Source organism: Ranitomeya variabilis, chromosome 4, assembly GCF_051348905.1.
Source record: "Ranitomeya variabilis isolate aRanVar5 chromosome 4, aRanVar5.hap1, whole genome shotgun sequence".
NCBI lineage: Eukaryota > Metazoa > Chordata > Amphibia > Anura > Dendrobatidae > Ranitomeya > Ranitomeya variabilis.
In genome coordinates this window covers 745729240-745749676 of record NC_135235.1, presented here as the reverse complement: position 1 = coordinate 745749676, position 20437 = coordinate 745729240, and the positions used below count along the sequence as shown (strand labels likewise).

The 20437-nt window shown below is 43.6% G+C and overlaps 1 protein-coding gene across 1 annotated transcript in view; it reads right to left on the bottom strand.

The window, feature by feature from the left end:
* The window catches only part of LOC143768074 (uncharacterized), an 804664-nt gene that overhangs the window by 386303 nt on the left and 397924 nt on the right, over positions 1 to 20437 (bottom strand). The window lies entirely within an intron of this gene.

The window sequence follows — 20437 nt, the reverse complement described above, 5'->3', positions numbered from 1 at the left end:
CCTGGTTACCAAAAAAACAAACAGTACATACTCGCCTTTCGGTATCCGTCAGGTCCCTTGCCGTCTGCTTCCTGCTCTGACTGAGCCGCCGTACAGTGAGAGCAGAGCGCAGCGGTGACGTCACTGCTGTGCTGTGCTCTCACTGTACGGCCGGATCTCAGTCAGAGCAGGAAGCAGACGGCAAGGGACCTGATGGACATCAGATGGTGAGTATGTACTGTTTGTTTTTTTTTACATTTACGCTGGTAACCAGGGTAAACATCGGGTTACTAAGCGCGGCCCTGCGCTTAGTAACCCGATGTTTACCCTCGTTACCAGTGAAGACATCTCTGGATCGGTGTCACACACACCGATTCAGCGATGTCAGCGGGACCTCAACGACCAAAAAAAGGTCCAGGCCATTCCGACACGACCAGCGATCTCGCAGCAGGGGCCTGGTCGCTGGTACGTGTCACACATAGCGAGATCGCTACTGAGGTCGCTATTGCGTCACAAAACTTGTGACTCAGCAGCGATCTCGCTAGCGATCTCGCTATGTGTGACGGGGGCTTAAGGCAGAGTTACATTTAGTTGACAAAAGGGTGAAACTGGATATACCAGTATTGTAAGCACAAAGGGGCTTTTGCTGGAGGTAGGTGTTAATCCTGGCACCTTAGCTCCTGGATTCTCAGCTTGGAAGGGGGATAGCAAATGGTCTGTACTAGAAGGAATATCTCCTATAGTCTGTGTCGGAAGAGACAGGTATTTGAAAGGGCACAACTTGGCTCATTGTTCATTTGACAGCATCATTTAACCACTTCCAGACTCGCGCTGTATATATATGGCGCCGTAGGAGCTGTGTTCCCTCAAACCGCTATATAGATATGGCGCTGTGATCAGCTAGACCAGTGTTTTGTCATTATACAGTTCATGCCCCATCCTGGAACAATGTAAAAGAGTAAAAATAAAAAAAAAGTTAATAAATTGTAAAAATATTTTTTTAAAGATCATAAAATAAAGAACAAAAAGAAAAAATATTAATCCAATAACTACAATTATTTATGTTTAAAATAAAATAAAACGTACACATATTTGGTATCGTCCCTTCTGGAACGACCTGACCTATAAAACTGTCCCACTGTCTCCTTCAGTGAACACCGTAAAAACAAAGAAAAAAAAAACAAGGCAAAAAACTATGCTTTATCATATTGCTGAACAAAAAGTGGAAAAATACGCAATAAAAAAAGTCTACTTAAAAATTGTACAGCTGAAAACGCCATCTTGTCTTGCAAAAAACGAGCCGCCATACGGGTCCGTCAGCAGAAAAATAAAAAAGTTATAGCTCTCATAGTAAAACGATTCTTTTTTTAATAAAATAGTTTTTATTGTGTAAAAGCACTAAAACATAAAAAAAAAATAAAGGCGGTATCGCTGTAATCGTACTGACCGAAGAATGAAACTGCCTTATCAATTTTACTACATGCGGAACGGCATAAAAAAAATGTGAATTACTTTTTTTGTTCATTCTGCCTCCCAAAAATTGGAATAAAAAGCGATCAAAAAAGTCATGTGTCTGAAAATTATACCAATGAATGTCAACTTGTCCTGCAAAAAAAAAGTCCTCACATGACTCTGTCAGCAAAACTATGGAAAAATTATAGCTCTGAAAATATGGCAATGCAGTTTTTGCAATAAAAAACGTCTCTGTGTGTGACAGCAGCCAAAAATAAAAAAATTATAAATCTGGTGTGACGACACAGCAATTTATCTTAATTATCCACACGTTTATTTTCTGTAAGCCAGGAGGATTAGACTATTATCTATATGTTGAGTTTTGCATTTACCGTATATACTCGAGTATAAGCCGAGATTTTCAGTTATATTTTTAGGCTGAAAGTGCCCTTCTCATCTTATACTCCAGTCATTGTCCCAGGGGGTTGGCGGGGGAGGAGGAGTGGCGGCTGTCACATCATACTCACTCTCCCGACATGGTCTCTGCACATCCCTGCTTCTCAGATGGTCTCGGTGCCGGCAGCTCTTCCTGTGTTCAGAGGTCACGTGGTACCGCTCATTAAAGTAATATGGACGCGCCTACACTCCGATAGGCGTGGAGCGTATATTCATTACTTTAATGAGCAGTACCATGTGACCGCTGAACACAGGAAGAGCTGCCGGCACCGAGACCATCTGAGAAACAGGACATGCAGAGACCGCGCTAGGACGGGGTGAGTATGACGGGGGAGGGTGAGCCATGCAATGTTCACCTGTCACCGTTCCACTGCCGAGCTGTGTTTTCTACGTCCTCTGGCTGTGACGTTCAGGTCAGAGGGTGCAGTGATGGGGTAAGTGTGTGTCCTCTGCTGCCTGAGCAGTCACTGCAGAGACCCGGAAGACACAGCGGCGCACAGTGGTGGAACGGGGACCGGTAAATATCGCAAGTGGCGGGGGCCTGAGCCAGCTGCGATATCGGCACCTGGCCGCCATAGCGCGCCTGTGTCCCCGCCTGCTCAGGACACCAGCACCAGGCTTCCAGCGACGAGAGGCGAGTATGTAATTTTTTATTATTTTTTTTTTTAAATCGCAGCAGCAGCATATGATGCATATTATTCTATGGAGCATCTAATGGGGGCATCAACCTTCATGGAGCAGCATATGGGGCATATTATTCTATGTAGCCATCATTAACCTTTGTGTAGCATTATATGGGGCATATTTTAATATGGAGCATCTTATGGGGCCATCATGAACTGTATGGAGCATTATATGGGGCAACTAATTCAACATGGATATTCAAAAACACTTAACCTACTGATGTCTCAATCAATTTTACTTTTATTGGTGTCTATTTTTATTTTTTAAATGTACCGGTAGCTGCTGCATTTCCTACCCTAGGCTTATGCTCCAGTCAATAAGTTTTCCCAGTTTTTTGTGGCTTATACTTGGGTTGGCTTATACTTGAGTATATACGGTATGCGTTTGTTCTTCAGTTGGTCAAGAACTATACACTATTGTCATATTAGTCTTAATCTTTGATTTTTGATCATTTGAATTGCTAATCTTTTCCGCTTATATCAGCTCCTACAACTTATTATATACAATTAGAACAAGAAGCCTAAGCCATAGAGTAAAATTCATAAATTTTCTTGAAATATATACATAATAAAATCTGTAAATGTTAAAACGGAGCACATGTCCAATAATTATTGCCTGATATTACCATATACCCTACATGTAATCATCTAGCATGATCCATCCACAATCCGAAGTATATATGCTACCATAGCCACAATGTCTGTAAATATAAGGGGCAAGTCCCCAAAATTTATCTAATTGGTATATACGTAGTAATAGGGAAAAAAATTCCCCTAAACTGTCTTAAGTTTGGCTTAGTGTATCCATATACTGTGGTGTAGGACCATAAAAGGCTCCTCACTTCAAAGCATATTAACCATTTAGAAATCCCATAACAGTAAGGCCGGGATCACACATGCGAGAAATACGTCCGAGTCTCGTGTTAATACCCGGCCCTGCCACCTGCACTCCGGAGCGTGCGGATCCATGTATTGCTACTCCGCTCTGGAGTGCAGGCGGCAGGGCCGGGTATTAACATGCGAGACTCGGCTGTGTTTCTCGCATGTGTGATCCGGCCTTATAGGTAAACACCTCAAATGAGGCCACCAAACATATGACAATAGGCAAATATAGCAGTAGTAGATAGGTAAAGGGTATATGACCTTATCCAGGCAGTATTGATCCCCAACGCGCGTTTCGCGTATAGCTTCTTCCCAGGGGGGATAACATGGCATTTCCGCTCGTGAGCCGGGCCTGTGACATTGCTGGGTTCGGCGCCATCCGCCACCTAGCCACACCCCCATCCCCGGCCGCAGGATGGGGGTGGCATCAGCAGCAGTATGGACGTGTCACAGGAACGGGTCAGTTGATCCCGCCATCATGGGTCGGCGCCATGCGCAGCCTAGCCACACCCCCATCCAAGATGGGTAAGCGGCAGCAACATGGACGCATCTACACGGCAACGATTCAGGTAATGACGTAGCTATGTGACAGGCATCACACGCCACCTAGCCACACCCCCATCCCAAGCCCAGGACGAGGAAGTGGCATCAGCAGCAGCATGATCCAAAACCACTGTAGAGGGCCGGATATTTACATCGCTTTGTCTCATCGCACCGCATCATCCTGTCATTTCTCTATTTGAGACATCAACAAACGGCAGTGTCAGCAGTGACATGGATGTATACCCAGAGTGAGCCGGAGGCCCCAAGGTGACATTGGTTACATACAGTATAAGTGTTATAACTACAGGTCTTCTACTTCCATATGTGTATATGTATATAAAAAAAAATATTACAAAACATATAAAAGGTACACTCTGCACACCTATGGTCACATCCAATATACATCCTTTTGACATGTGTCATTGCAGGAACTTTCAATACTAATCCAAATACATAAAGCTACAAAACAACATATATATTATATTATCATAAACAAAAGTGAGTACAGGATCCTTGATTATAAATTTTAATCCATACGTACAAAACATACACATATGATCTCTTATTGTACATTAAGAGTGATTAATTATACACATATACAATAAAAACAAGTGCCATACATGTTAGAACAACACCACCTATTGGTATGTGAATACAAAGTGCATATATTCTTTTCTTCAAAGACCATCACTAAGTGACTCGTGTGGAAGGACTACTATATGTATACCTTTTTTAGTACTTACAGTGTAATCCATAAGAAACTATCATGGATAATATATGAACAGTAAATAAATATACATACCATAATGCCCATATGTGGTCATTATAATACCGTGCCATCATGAAACTATCTGGCCATTATAGTATAGGGCCTAATCCTTGTGAACTAATCATGATAAAAGAATAAAAAATGTAAACATTATACACACTATAAATATACAGTACATGTGATTAATAGAATCCACTATGTGCGTATACCATGCCAATACATGTCCAACTCAAGGACTCCTCAATCATTGGATACAGATATATCAATCCTAGGCCAAAGGTCATCAGTCCAAGATACATGAAAAAAAGTTCAAAATTGATGCTGTCCGGTTGCAACGGTCTTCATAAATGGATTTCAAATATTCCAACAGGGTAATGATTCCAGCAGATGGAGGATCATGGCACCAACATGACACAAGGGTACCCGCATGACTAGAACTAAAACTAGAAAAAAACAAGTATTAAAAACATAATAAGAACAAATCACAAAAAGGGGGCAAAACTAAGGACCTCATTCAGTCCACTGGGTTGAACAGAGCCAATTCTAAATATCCACTGTACCTCTAATTGCGCTAGATTTTTCTTCCAATTTCCACCCCTCTGGTCAATGTGTACCCTATCAATACCCATCACCTTGAGTAGATTAGCCCTGCAATCATGAAATAACTTGAAATGTTTTGGAACTGATTTTCAGGTGGCAATGTCTTCAATTTCCCATGCATTGATAATGTCTCTGTAGTGTTATCTCACTCTGTTCTTTAGGGGTCTCGAGGTTAGCCCTACATAAATTTTTCGGCAGGGGCATGTCGCATAGTACACTACTATAGTACTGCAGGTGATATGTTGTGTGATGTTAAACATTTTTTTACCACCACTGGATACAAAGGTGGTTGCACGCTGCATATTTGGGCATGATATGCAATTATTACAGGGAAAGAAGCCCTATTTCTGACCTTTAGACCCAAAATCTTTCTCTTGGCCAAGTCCCACATAATAGCTGTGGACTAACTGATCTTTAAGGTTACTTGATCTCCTATAGGTTATAGATGGTTGATCAAAGATATATTTTTTCATTGTTTTATCTGTCATGACTAATGGCCAAAATTTTTTTAGGGCATCTCTGACCTCTGACCATTTATCGTTGTAAGTCGAAATGAACCTTACCTTTTGTTCTTCCACAGTTTTAGTTTTAGGTAATAGCAAGTCAGTTCATCCTATGTTGTTAGCTTTTTTTAGGCCTCTCCTTATACATCTTTTTGAATATCCTCTTTCTACAAACCTAGTAGTCAGATCATCAGCTTGTTCCAGAAAGTCTTCGTTATTTGAACAGATCCTTCTGGCCCTCAGAAATTGACCAGTGGGTATCCCCTCAATTAGCGGCTTTGGGTGAGAGGAGGCTGCATGAAGCAACGAGTTCACTGCCGTGTCCTTTTGGAAGACATTAGTCTCCAGAGTCCCATTCTATCCCTTCAATATCTTGATGTCCAGAAAATCAATACTCGTCTGACTATATTTGTAGGTTAATTTAATATTCATCTTATTGTCATTCAGGATATCCAAAGATCTGAGAAGGTCCTGTTCTGTCCCATGCCAAATCAAAAAGATGATATCAATATAGTGGACCCAGAAAAGGACCTTCTCAATAAAGGCTATGGGATTCACGAAAAAGATCTGTCTCTCCCACATGCCCAAAAAAAGTTTGTATACGATGGGCGAATGCTGCACCCATTGCAGTACCCTGTTTCTGCAAATAAATAGTCTCATTAAACATAAAAAAATTATGCTTAAAATAATTTTATTGACAAATTTTACAAGAAAGAAATTCCAACAGTTACAGTTTTAGAAGAGAAAAGGAAACTATTTTCAGCACTAAATGATAACTAGGAAATAGAGGTGAGCGAATTTTCAATTAGTCCGTGTCATAAAAACCACTAAAACTGACACCAATTTGTCACAAACCCCACTCAATCATAATATATGTTCCTCAAATGTGACTGTAAAGGGGACTCCGCTTCCCACTCACGCGTCCACTCATCTATCGCAATAGGCCAACAATGAGCTAAGCGCACCCCACAGATGATCCACACATCTACAACACCCTTTACACTGCAGTAAGGGAGTGACAGATGCTGCCTCTGAAGACAACAATTGTAGTGTGAGTACTAACGTGGGTGTATTGAGTTTTTATGGTGTAATGTAAAATACATAGAATGCTATAGGTACTGATGTTGCTGTTTTAGTACTGTATTGGTAATGCCTACAGTAACCTGGTACACTCAGCTCAGGGGTAGGGAATGTGAAGAACATAGTTTAGGGCGTAGTTAGTGATAGATAAGAACATTGGGGCAGATAGGCAGTGGTGGGCCAAATAGTGTGTAAGATATATGAATAGGTTAAAATATTACAGTTAAAGGGAACCTGTCACCCCCAAAATCGAAGCTGAGCTAAGCCCACCAGCATCAGGAGCTTATCTACAGCAATCGGTAATGCTGTAGATAAGCCCCGATGTATCCTGAAAGATGAGAAAAAGAGGTTAGATTATACTCACCCAGGGGCGTTCCCGGTTCTGTTCTGGTTCCGATGGGGATCACGGTCCGGTCCGGGGCCTCCCATCTTCTTACGATGATGTCCTCTTCTTGTCTTCATGCTGCAGTTCCGGCGCAGGCGTATTTTGTCTGCCCTGTTGAGGGCAGAGCAAAGTACTGCAATGTGCAGGTGCCGGGAAATGTCAGAGAGGCCCGGCGCCTGCATACTGCAGTACTTTGCTCTGCCCTCAACAGGGCAGACAAGGTACCAGTGGACTGATTAATATGATTATTAAATGCGAATTCTGCCAACGGTAATGAAGAGCACCAATCATCCTGACGAGACGTGGCAAGGCACCGCAAAATCTGCTCCAAAGACTGATTGGTCCTCTCAGTCTGAATGTTGGTCTCCAGATGATAGGCTGAAGAAAAGGTCAAACTCATACCCAAAATCCATGGACAGATGGGTCCAAGGTTTATCTGTAATTGGCAATGGCACCAATTCCCCGGCCGGCCAGTTATGGGAGGTTTTTGCACATGTCTCACAGGAGGATACAAATACAGTGACATTAGAAGCCAATGAAGACTACCAACACAGCCTAGCGATGGCTTTGGGCGTGGCCAGGATTCCCAGATGTCCAATAAGAGCCGAGCCATGGAATTCCCGGAGCACCCTTAACCGATACTGGACAGTCACAAAAAAAAGTATTATCTGGCATGGACAGAGAAGCAAGAGACTGGGCCTCCCGCTCTAACGCCGAGGAAACTCCAGCCACAACCAGCCCGTGCTGAAGAAGGGAGGAAGGAGGTTCAGGAGGAGATATAGGATCCAAGCTGCGAGATAAGGCATCCGCCTTCATATTCTTGGACCTCGACCTAAAAGTGCTGGAAAACTGAACTAGAGAAAAAAAAAAGTGATCACCTAGCCTGCCTCGGGGTTAAACGTTTGGCCGACTCACTGTAAGACACGTTCTTACGGTCCATGATGACCGTGATTCGATGGACAGCCCCCTCCAAATATGCCTCCATTCTTCAAAAGCCAATGTAATAGCTAGTAACTCTCGGTTACCCACATCGTAATTCCTTTCAGCAGAGGAACATTTTAGAAAAGAAGGCACAGGGTCTTAAATTAGTTAATGTGGTGGGCCGCTAAAGCTGGAGATGTCCAGTTTTTTATATCAGTCCCCTTGCGAGTTAAATCAGTCAGGGGTTTAACAACCTGTGAAAACCTCTTGGTGAATTTTCTATAGTAATTGGCAAAACCTAAAAATCTCTGAAGACCCTTGAGATCTTTGGGTTGCACCAGTGCCGGACTGGGACTAAAATTCAGCCCTGGCATTTGAAGTTACACAGGCCCACTTGTCACATGGTGACTGTATAATATCTTTGTAATTCATACCATGTGGATATTTAGTGTCTAAAGTTAGAATCCAAAAGGCTTCCCGCAGAGCTAATTGCTTCCTCCAATCTCCACCTCTGGGTGACTGACTAACCCTTTCAATGCCGAAAAAGGAAAAATCTGACAGATCACCCTGGTGCACAGAAATAAAATGTTTTGTGGCCCCAGAATAACCTGGATTACTATTCTTTATATTGGCTATATGTTCAGAAATTCTTTTTTTGATTTTCCTTGTGGTATAACCTATATAACAAATATTACAGGCTTTGCATTTTATGCAGTATATAACATGATCAGAATCACAGTTGATAAATGATTTTATATTATAAGTAACATTGTGATTCGAAGAAAAAGAAGTTCTCTTATTGTCTGCAAATTGGCAGACATTACATCTATTGCCAGAACATTTAAAGAATCCCTTCACTGATAACCATGATGTGGGAGTTTTTCTCGGGCGCACCATGCTGGGAGATAAAATATTCAGACAGGTTTCCAAAATTCCACGTACCAATTTGTTGCATTCTGAAAATAAAAAAGTAAATGCTGCTTCTGAAACGCATATCACATTTTCTACTGCTTATAGCAGTCAATACAACAAAATCAGACAGATTATTCTTAAATATCTTCCTGTAGTCAATCAAGATAGTTCTTTGTGCACAATTCTCCAAAATGGTTGCAGGGTAGTGGCTAAAAGAGGTTGTACACTGGGGAATATTTTATCTCCCAGCATGGTGCGCCCGAGAAAAACTCCCACATCATGGTTATCAGTGAAGGGATTCTTTAAATGTTCTGGCAATAGATGTAATGTCTGCCAATTTGCAGACAATAAGAGAACTTCTTTTTCTTCGAATCACAATGTTACTTATAATATAAAATCATTTATCAACTGTGATTCTGATCATGTTATATACTGCATAAAATGCAAAGCCTGTAATATTTGTTATATAGGTTATACCACAAGGAAAATCAAAAAAATAATTTCTGAACATATAGCCAATATAAAGAATAGTAATCCAGGTTATTCTGGGGCCACAAAACATTTTATTTCTGTGCACCAGGGTGATCTGTCAGATTTTTCCTTTTTCGGCATTGAAAGGGTTAGTCAGTCACCCAGAGGTGGAGATTGGAGGAAGCAATTAGCTCTGCGGGAAGCCTTTTGGATTCTAACTTTAGACACTAAATATCCACATGGTATGAATTACAAAAATGATCTTTTTTATATATATTGAATCAACGAATGGATTTTGTAGTAATTTAGAACAGATATTTGTGTATTTCTAAGACATTTGAAAAATAAGGTAAAGTTTTGTCATGTGAATTTAGCTGCAGCCTTTTCCAATGAAATTAATTGCTATGTTTGTGATTGGTTCCCTGTCATATATAAACCTGTGTATTCATGTCATATTAGTTCCTATGACTAAGGGCGCCGTGGTGCGCCAGAAACGCGTCAGGCAAAGAGAGTTCTTCTCCCTTTTTTTAATATTGTTTTTTAAAATGTCCTAATAAATTTTGGTTATTTTACTTATACTGGATGGATGTGCTGGAAATCCCCATTTCTCCTTTCGTCTACATCAGCTGTTAATCACCAGCAGGTACGGCACCCACCGGTTATATTCATTTGCAACGGTTCTTAGATGCATGTCTCGGCGTGTCAAGCTTCAACCCTTCCTCTTCCCCCCTCCTCCTCTTTCTGAATTGTATAATATCTTTGTACACTTGTAGGTTACAAGAAGTGAGGGGAGTGTAACACGACTATATAACATATATAATCACAGCTGTATCCAGCATTACAGCTCGGTCCTATTTATGCTTTTAGTTGCAGTACCAAGAAAAGCTACTATTTTACTTACATAACTGGATCTTGTAGATAAATGAAGGGATGAGACGACCAAAGGCTATGGAACCTCATTCTGATGCTCCATAAACGTTGCCTACAGCCACTTTTGGTTCCGCTGCGCAGCACGAGACACCATGACTCTGAAGAGTCAGTAATCAGTAATGTCACCGCTCTTCAGATATTCCGGGTCTTGCACTGAGCTCGGCGACTGTGAAGAGCGATATTGTTACTACCGTCACCGCTCTACAGAGTCGCTGGATCTCGCCAGGTCTGGGCTAGTAGTGGAGGTGTCTGATAGACACCTCTCCATCACTTACACCAGGGATTGATAGCAGCTGACATCAACCCTAATAATCATTCATTACACATACCAGAATTAAATGCTCTGGTGTCTGGGAAAAGCAGTAAAGTTGGCGCTATTCTCAGGCGCCGGGTGCTAACTACAACTGTCATCATCCTTGCCTGGTCTCCCTGCGAAGCATTTCTGCTGTATTTACATGCACTGATCTTAGGCCGCCAAACGAGTGTGATCGACAATACTGAAGTCGTTCGCTTGTTTCCTGACCTCTTTGCCTCAACTTGAGAAAGAATGAAGGAAAAAAATCACAATTAGATGTATCTGTCACCATACAGCATCATGTTATCAGCAGCAAATCTACAGTTTACACCGGTGATGTGCTGCTGAGAACAAGGATTTCTGTTCCCATATAAAAAATCCAATCACTTGATGAATAGGCAGCATATATTATAATGTGCACCTCAGTCCTCCATATAGTATAATACACTCCTCAGTCCTCCATATAGTATAATACACTCCTCAATTCATATAGTATAATACACTCCTCAGTCCTCTATATAGTATAATACACTCCTCAGTCCTCCATATAGTATAATACACTCCCCATAGCCCTCCATATAGTATAATACACTCCTCATAGTCCTCCATATAGTATAATACACTCCTCATAGCCCTCCATATATTAAAATACACTGCAATTCCTCCATATGGTATAATACACTCCTCAGTCCTCCAAGTAGTATAATACATTCCTCAGGTCTCCAAATAGTATAATACATTCCTCATAGTGCTCCATATAGTATAATGCCCCACCATTGCCTTCCATGTAGTACAATTCACTTCCCATAGTATAATGCACCCCATAGTTCTTCATATAGTATAATGTATTCCCCATAGTCCTCGATACAGTATAATGCAGCCCACATATAGTATAATGATGCCACCCCAGAGTATAATGCAGCCACCCCACAGAATATATTGTAGCCCCCTGAGTATAATGTAACCCCCCAGAGAATACAATGCAGCCCCCTCATATAGTATAATGCAGCCCCTACATATATAATACATGGTAGCCCTCTCATAGAGCATAATGCAGCCCCCCATAGAATATAATGTAGCCCTTCCATAGAATATAATACAGCACCCCACAGAATGAAATACAGCCAGCCCCAATAGAATGTAATGCAGCCAGCCCCAATAGAATGTAATGCAGCCAGCCACCCACAGAATGTAATGCAGCACAGCACCAATAGAATGTAATGCAGCCAGCCACCCATAGAATGTAATGCAGCCAGCACCCATAGAATGTAATGCAGCACAACCCCCATAGAATGTAATGCAGCACAGCCCCCATAGAATGTAATGCAGCACAGCCCCCATAGAATGTAATGCAGCCAGCACCCATAGAATGTAATGCAGCACAACCCCCATAGAATGTAAGGCAGCACAGCCCCCATAGAATGTAATGCAGCACAGCCCCCATAGAATGTAATGCAGCCAGCCCCCATAGAATGTAATGCAGCCAGCCCCAATAGAATGTAATGCAGCCAGCCACCCACAGAATGTAATGCAGCACAGCACCAATAGAATGTAATGCAGCCAGCCACCCATAGAATGTAATGCAGCCAGCACCCATAGAATGTAATGCAGCACAACCCCCATAGAATGTAATGCAGCACAGCCCCCATAGAATGTAATGCAGCACAGCCCCCATAGAATGTAATGCAGCCAGCACCCATAGAATGTAATGCAGCACAACCCCCATAGAATGTAAGGCAGCACAGCCCCCATAGAATGTAATGCAGCACAGCCCCCATAGAATGTAATGCAGCCAGCCCCAAAAAGCCCCACAATCCAGTTATCACTCACTGATATATAAACAAAAACAAAAAACACTCTCCTCACCTCTCCACGTGCCTGCGCTGCTCCTGGCTCTGGTCTCAGCAGCTGCAGTCTGCCCGGCCACATACTGCAGGTACGTGATGATATGACGTCATCGCGGACCAGCAGTGTCAGCGTGAGGCAGAGCGCGGAATGATGGGAGAGGGAGTGACAGCAGACGCTCTCCTCCATCATTGCATTCAACTGTACCAGCGTCATAAACGCCGGTATAGTTGAATGCGGAGGCGCTGGCGGGGGGTGAGTCGGCGGCGGGGGGAGTCGGCGCTAGCAAGAGGCCCACGACTGCAACTGTCCCTTCTGGCATTTGCCAGAAATGACCGATGGCCACTCCGGCCCTAGGTTGCACCTAATCAACAATAGCTTGTACCTTTCTAGGGTCCATGCAAAACCCCTCCCCAGACAAAATAAACCCCATAAAGGACAATTCTTGCACAAAAGATGAACACTTGTCCAGTTTAGCAAACAGAGAGTTCTCCCTGAGCCTCTGGAGGACAGTACAGAGATGACCCATATGTTTCATTTTATCAGCAGAATATATAAGGATGTCATCCAGATACAACACTATGAAGCAGGGCTGTGGAGTCGGTAAGCCACAGTTGCGACTCCGACTCCAACTCCTGGATTTTATCAGGTTCCGACTCAGACTCCGGCTCCGACTCCTTCATAAATGGCCAATTCGTAACAATAAATTTACTGTTGTAAAATATTAACATCGTGCTTATTCAGTTTCTCACCATCATATAAGTAATCAGACCACTTAGAGCAAAAACTATATTTATTAGAATACAATTAGAATATAGCAAATATATTTTTTATAAACTTTTCTAAACTCTTGTAAGTAAATATGCAATAAACACTGTTATGCAGTTAATAGAGAAGAAATCTATAAATTTGTCCTCAGAAAAAGTATTGCCTCTGTCAGATCCTCCTTCATGGATGCCCTCAAATCTGATCTAATTATTTTGAGAGCAGAGAACAACCTCTCTACACTAACTTGGGTTGGTGGCAAAGCAGTAACCACTCGGGCAACATTTCTGACAATGTCAGGATACAGAGGAATCGCTTGTTGCACTGTTATTTTTGATGAACGGTCAAATTTCTCAATTTCTTTTAGTGCACATGAAAAATTCTGCTGAAATGTACTGGCTGTGTTCTTTGATGGAGATGACTCTTCTTCTATGCGGGAACGCTTTGCACGGTCCTTGTGATCCAAATATTTTTCGAAATTAAATTCTTCATCAGTTGATGAGGGTGAAGATGTGGCAGGACAACCAAATTCTTCTTGTTCCTCCTGACTGTTCTGCAACCCTTTCATCCTTACTGCTATTTCAAACAGAGCTTCTTTTCCTTTAGTTAGCTGTTGATCATCTAGAAGAATCCGATGCATTGGGTCTACATAAACAGCTGCCAAAAGAATGTTATTTTGTAATAGTAGCTCCTCTCTCCGTTTCATTGATGTAGCAATGCCACTTGCAATTAACCCTCCTCTTTGGGACAGGCGAAACATCAGGTTCTTCCACTCTTTTAAGAAAATACCTGCAGTTAAGTACCCTGCTTGTAATTTTTTAGTCACTGTAAATGGGTGCTCTAGCAATTTTTCCAGCTCAGTCACCTGATTCCACTGACTTTCATTTAGCGTCAGTTGAGGGTTAGCCATGTCTACAAGAAAGGTTTTCAGTTCAACCAAGCGCTGAATCATTAAGTAAGTACTGCCCCATCATGTGGCTTGATCAATAATTGCCCCTTTTCCAGCACGTCTCTTCAAAATTGAGTCAACTTTAGGGGTACTGGCAACAGTAGCCAATTTTCTCACCTTGCCAATCAGTGCAGCAGCATGTCCTTCTTGCAGACTGGCTCTTATAGCCAGCTGTAGCGTATGCACAACACAGCGCATGTGATGAATGAAAGAACGTATAGACAGTTTCAATAAGATCATCTAAACCAGAGGTCCCCAACCGCCGGTCCGCGGACCAGGACCGGGCCGTTGGGGTTTTTCAGCCGGTCCGCGGCGCCCCTGTTCAGCGGTCACGTGGGACCGCTCATTAGAGAAATGAATAGGCTGCTCCACCTCCCATAGGGGCGGAGCCGCATAATTCATTTCTCTAATCAGCGGTGCCGGTGACCGCTGATAGAGACCCGCTGTCCGGGGGAAGGAGCGGGACGCCGGGAGCAGGTAAGTATGACATATTCACCTATCCTCGTTCCACACGCCGGGCGCTGTCTCCATCTTCCCGGCGTCTCTCCGCACTGACTGCAGGCAGAGGGCGCGATGATGCATATAGTGTGCGCGCCGCCCTCTGCCTGATCAGTCAGTGCGGAGAGACGCCGGGAAGATGGCGCCGAGGAGCTGCAAGCAAGACAGGTGAGTATGTGTTTTATTATTTTTATTGCAGCAGCAGCAGCACAGCTATGGGGCAATAATGGACGGTGCAGAGCACTATATGGCACAGCTATGGGGCAATAATGGTGCAAAGCACTATATGGCACAGCTATGGGGCAATAATGGTGCAGAGCACTATATGGCACAGCTATGGGGCAATAATGGTGCAGAGCACTGTATGGCACAGCTATGGGGCAATAATGGTGCAGAGCACTGTATGGCACAGCTATGGGGCAATAATGGTGCAGAGCACTATATGGCACAGCTATGGGGCAATAATGGTGCAGAGCACTATATGGCACAGCTATGGGGCAATAATGGTGCAGAGCACTGTATGGCACAGCTGTGGGGCAATAATGGTGCAGAGCACTGTATGGCACAGTTATGGGGCAATAATGGTGCAGAGCACTGTATGGCACAGCTATGGGGCAATAATGGTGCAGAGCACTATATGGCACAGCTATGGGGCAATAATGGTGCAGAGCACTGTATGGCACAGCTATGGGGCAATAATGGTGCAGAGCACTATATGGCACAGCTATGGGGCAATAATGGTGCAGAGCACTGTATGGCACAGCTATGGGGCAATAATGGTGCAGAGCACTGTATGGCACAGCTGTGGGGCAATAATGGTGCAGAGCACTGTATGGCACAGCTATGGGGCAATAATGGTGCAGAGCACTATATGGCACAGCTATGGGGCAATAATGAATGGTGCAGAGCACTACATGGCACAGCTATGGGGCAATAATGGTGCAGAGCACTATACGGCACAGCTATGGGGCAATAATGGTGCAGAGCACTGTATGGCACAGCTATGGGGCAATTATGAACGGTGCAGAGCACTGTATGGCACAGCTATGGGGCAATAATAAACGGTGCAGAGCACTGTATGGCACAGCTATGGGGCAATAATGGTGCAGAGCACCAGGGAAACAAGCATGGTGCTCCCACTCATTCTGAACCTATGGTAAGTTGAATCACATTCTCATTATAAATGTCATAATTATATGATAAGTATGCACTAAGCTCCATCCCTCCATAACCCCACCCCCATATGACCAAAGCCCCGCCCCTGCCCCACCCCCACCGGGCCATGGAAAACTGGTCTTGCTTAAAGCCGGTCCCTGGTGCAAAAAAGGTTGGGGACCTCTGATCTAAACTGTCATGTTGATGTTCATCTGAAGCAACTTCAGTTTGCTCCTCCGTTACAATACTGTGTTCCTCTATTTCAAACATTTCTGTGTCTGTGGACCCAGAATGTTCTTCTAGCTGCTGGTCACCATCATTACTTTCATTCATTAGCTTAATAGTACTTATCATATTTGAAGCAATATCAGTTGTCAGTTACGACTGAAAGAACTTGCTCTTTTTTAAGTTCATAGTCTTGCAGAACCTTTTCCACCAAGACCTGGAGAAACTCACTGGTGTGATGAGCTTTGGTGTCTTTTACTGCCAATGTCTTGGTAACTATTTCATTTTTGTCACAAACAAATCGGACATTGATGGCAAAATAGTTCACTCTGTGACGTGTGCCGGCATCCATTTTAAGAAACAGAAAGCGTGCCTTGAGAGTTTTTTAAGTTCTTCCTTTTGTTTAAAAGTTTCTTTGATTACTAATTTTCTAATACTCTCTCTCCAGAGAAATACCAAGCTTGCGGGCCATTTTCCCATTCAGACACATAAAAGCTGGTCGTGAAAATAATGCACACTATCCTATACAACAAGCTCTATGATCTGTTTTTTAAATGTATCTACTGTCATTGTCACAGTAACTTTGTCACTGACAAAATATCTTGCAACTGATGGCTGCAAACTTCTCTGCTCCTTTGTTTTTCTGGAAGAGCTGGGCACTGGTTCATTGGTTTGGATGCAGTCTTTCTCATCCACTGCTTTCAGTACTTCTGGATGAAAGCGCTGTAAATGTTTCTTTAGATTAGAAGCTCTGGTAGGAGCATTTTTATCTTTGCCTGAATATGCACTGATCTTGGCTTCACAGCATTTGTTTTCGTCTGGATCATTTGTCATACACTGACAGACATAATGTTTTCTATCTTGAGTGATGGTGAAATGTTAAAATACAGCTGATTTAATGTGACGCTTCTTTGACATTCTCGGGTTTTTAATTCTGCATTCACAATCACAACAAAATTATTGCCAGGTCGTACAACTGATATAGTGGTCCGTATTACTGCTATTCCTCATGTACTCACAGTTAACTGATGTAAAGTTTGTTGAAAGGATAATACTTCTTACAGTCTTCCTCTTCTGAATAGCAGCTGTGAGATGCTTGGAAGACGCACACCTAGTAAACATCTAGTCTAGAGGAGGAGCTTTACTACTAAGAATTTGCAACACATTTTCACTTTCAGTTTCATACATTGTAAGTAGGGGGGTTGGGGCAGCATGAGGTTAACCAAGTATAAGATTAGATAAGGGCAGTGGAGAACAGTGACACACAAGAAGTAAGAAATGTCTCTATCTCCAGCAGGACTGCTTATCACTGTTGTTCATAGTTTGATAAAACATATATATTTGAGTAACATTTATAAAATTAATATGAAAGTTCAATTCTGAAATATGAATACATTTTTTTTAAAGCTGGAGTCGGAGTCAGTACATTTCTACCGACTCCAACCAAAACTAACTCCGACTCCACAACTCAGACTCCACAGCCCTGCTATGAATTGATTGTATGATTGTACAAATCAGGAATGAGTGGGAGGGGGGTAAGTATTCCCTACAGTGATCTTGTTCAATTCTCGAAAATTTAGCCAAGGGTGTAAACCATTATCTTTTTTCTTCACAAAAAAGAATCCTGCCGCCACAGGAGAAACAGAGGGGTGAACGTGCCCTTTACGAAGACTTTTGGAGATATACTCCTTCATAGCCGCCCGCTCAGGGCTGGAGAGATTGTATAAACGGGCCTTGACCAGTTTGGCACCAGGGACGAGATTAACAGCACAATCCAAAGGGCGGTGTGGCGGTAGAACCTCAGCCTTCTTTTCGGAGAAGATATCCTCAAAATCCATCAGGTACTCTGGAATACCCTCAAGACTGACGGATGACACAGACACATTAAAGGGAACCTGTCACCCCCAAAATGGAAGGTGAGCTAAGCCCACTGGCATCAGTGGCTTATCTACAGCATTCTGTAATGCTGTAGATAAGCCCCCGATGTATCCTGAAAGATGAGAAAAAGAGGTTAGATTATACTCACCCAGGGGGGGTCCCGCTGCGGTCCGGTCCGATGAGTATCGCGGTCCGGTCCAGTGCCTCCCATCTTCTTACAATGATGTCCTCTTCTTGTCTTCACGCTGCGGCTCTGGCGCAAGCGTACTTTGTCTGCCCTGTTGAGGGCACAGCAAAGTACTGCAGTGCACAGGCAGCGGGAAGGTCAGAGAGGCCGCTGACTCTCATCCCCAGAAGATCGATGCCTCCATGAAAACAACAAATTGCAACCCTCCCTGAACATAAAAAACATATCATTTTCACCAGCAAAGGTGTCAGGGAGCTTGACCAAGGGTTCAGCAGATTGCAAGGCGACATCTACAGAATCGCCAGGACTGCTGACAACATGGGGGGTGGTACCCTAAACCGTCTTAACCATCTCCGTCAACTCTTTCTGTAATTGAGTATGGGACATGGCCAGCGCCCTATGTTCCACGGACAATTCCCGCATCATCTGCGTCAAACTGGACATCTGGTCAGCCAGATTGCGCAACAGATCCATAGCCAAGGAAAAAAATGAATAAACCCCTTTAAATACATGGTCAGTTATAATGTAATGCCTGCTTCAGTGCAGTAGCAGACAACCTCCACCAGGGGCTGTGGGTGAAGGAAAATAGCAACACTCACAGAGAAACCACAGAGCAGCAGGCAGGAGCCACCAGGTGGCGGAAGAGTAGTGAGAAAAGCCGGCTCAGCAACTGAGAGGGAACGAAGTACCAGAGGTCACAGCAATACTCGTGGTCAGAAACAAGCCTAAGCAGTCAGAGCTGGTCGGGAGCAGGACCTGTAACAGTTTCTTCGCTATTGCTATTTCTTCAACATCTGCTTCTGGCTTGATCAGCAAACATGGCATTTCATTGGGCTCCATGTCTTGCCATGGCTTGATAAGATTGACGTGGTACACTTGGTACGATTTTCGTCTTCCTGGTTGGTGAATTTTGTAGTTCACTTCACCAAGCTTCTCCACCACTTCATAGGTGCCTTGCCATTTGGCCAAGAACTTACTTTCCACTGTGGGAATTAGTACGAAGACTCGATCCCCAAAGCTGAACTTCCTCACCCTGGCTGACCAGGGCACTAACACTAGATTGAGCCTGTACAGGAGATGTCCTTTTTTTAATGGGCATTACCTTCACAATCCTCTCCTGCATCTGGGTGATGTGCTCGATGAAGCTCAGGTGGGGGGGGGGGGGTTATTTTGGCTTCCCAGGTTTCCTTTGCTATATCAAGGAGATCCTGCGGATGTTAGCCATACAGAAGTACAAACAGAGAGAATCCGGTAGAGCTTTGTGGAACCTTCTGGATAGAAAGCAACAGATGAGGCAGGAGACAGTCCCAGTCTCAACCGTCCTTCTCTATGACCTTCTTAAGCATACTATTCAGGCTGTGTGCACACGCTGCAGATTTTATTGCGGATCCACAGTGTTTTTTTCTGCGCAGAATTGCATCAAATCTGCAAAGTAGTGCACAACCAATGTACGTCTATGGGAACCGCACACTTGATGTGCACGTGCTGCGGAAAAAAACGCACAGAAATGCAGCGTTTTATTTTCTGCAACATGTCACTTCTTTTGTTGCGGATCTGCAGCGTTTCTGCACCCATTGACTTGCATTGTGTCAGTTCTATCCGCAGCAAAACCGCAGGTTTAAAAAAGATTTGCGGTTTTGCTGTGGAGTTGGGTGCGAGAAACGCTGCAGATCGGGAGGAGGAAGAATGTGTGGGTGGAGACTGTTTGTGTGGGCGGAGATGTGTGCGGTGAAGATGTGCTTGTCTGTGTGCAGGTGTTTGTGTGTGTCTGAGGGGCTGTGCGTCTGTGTGCAGGGATCGCGGGGCTGTGCGGGGATCGTGGGGGTCTGTGGGGATTGCGGGGCTGTACGGGCGTCTGCGGGGCTGTGTGTGTCTGTGTTTGTGCGTGGCTGTGTGTGTCTATGCGTGGGTGTGTGTGTGGGTCTGTATGTAGGCAGGCATCGTTCGATGGGACTACTAATCCCATCCGGCTATGCCTGTTACAGTGACAGGTAGATGGATGATGGGACAGTATAGTCCCTTCATCCGGCTACTGTGTTCAAGTGTAAAAAAAATAACCACATACACAACATAC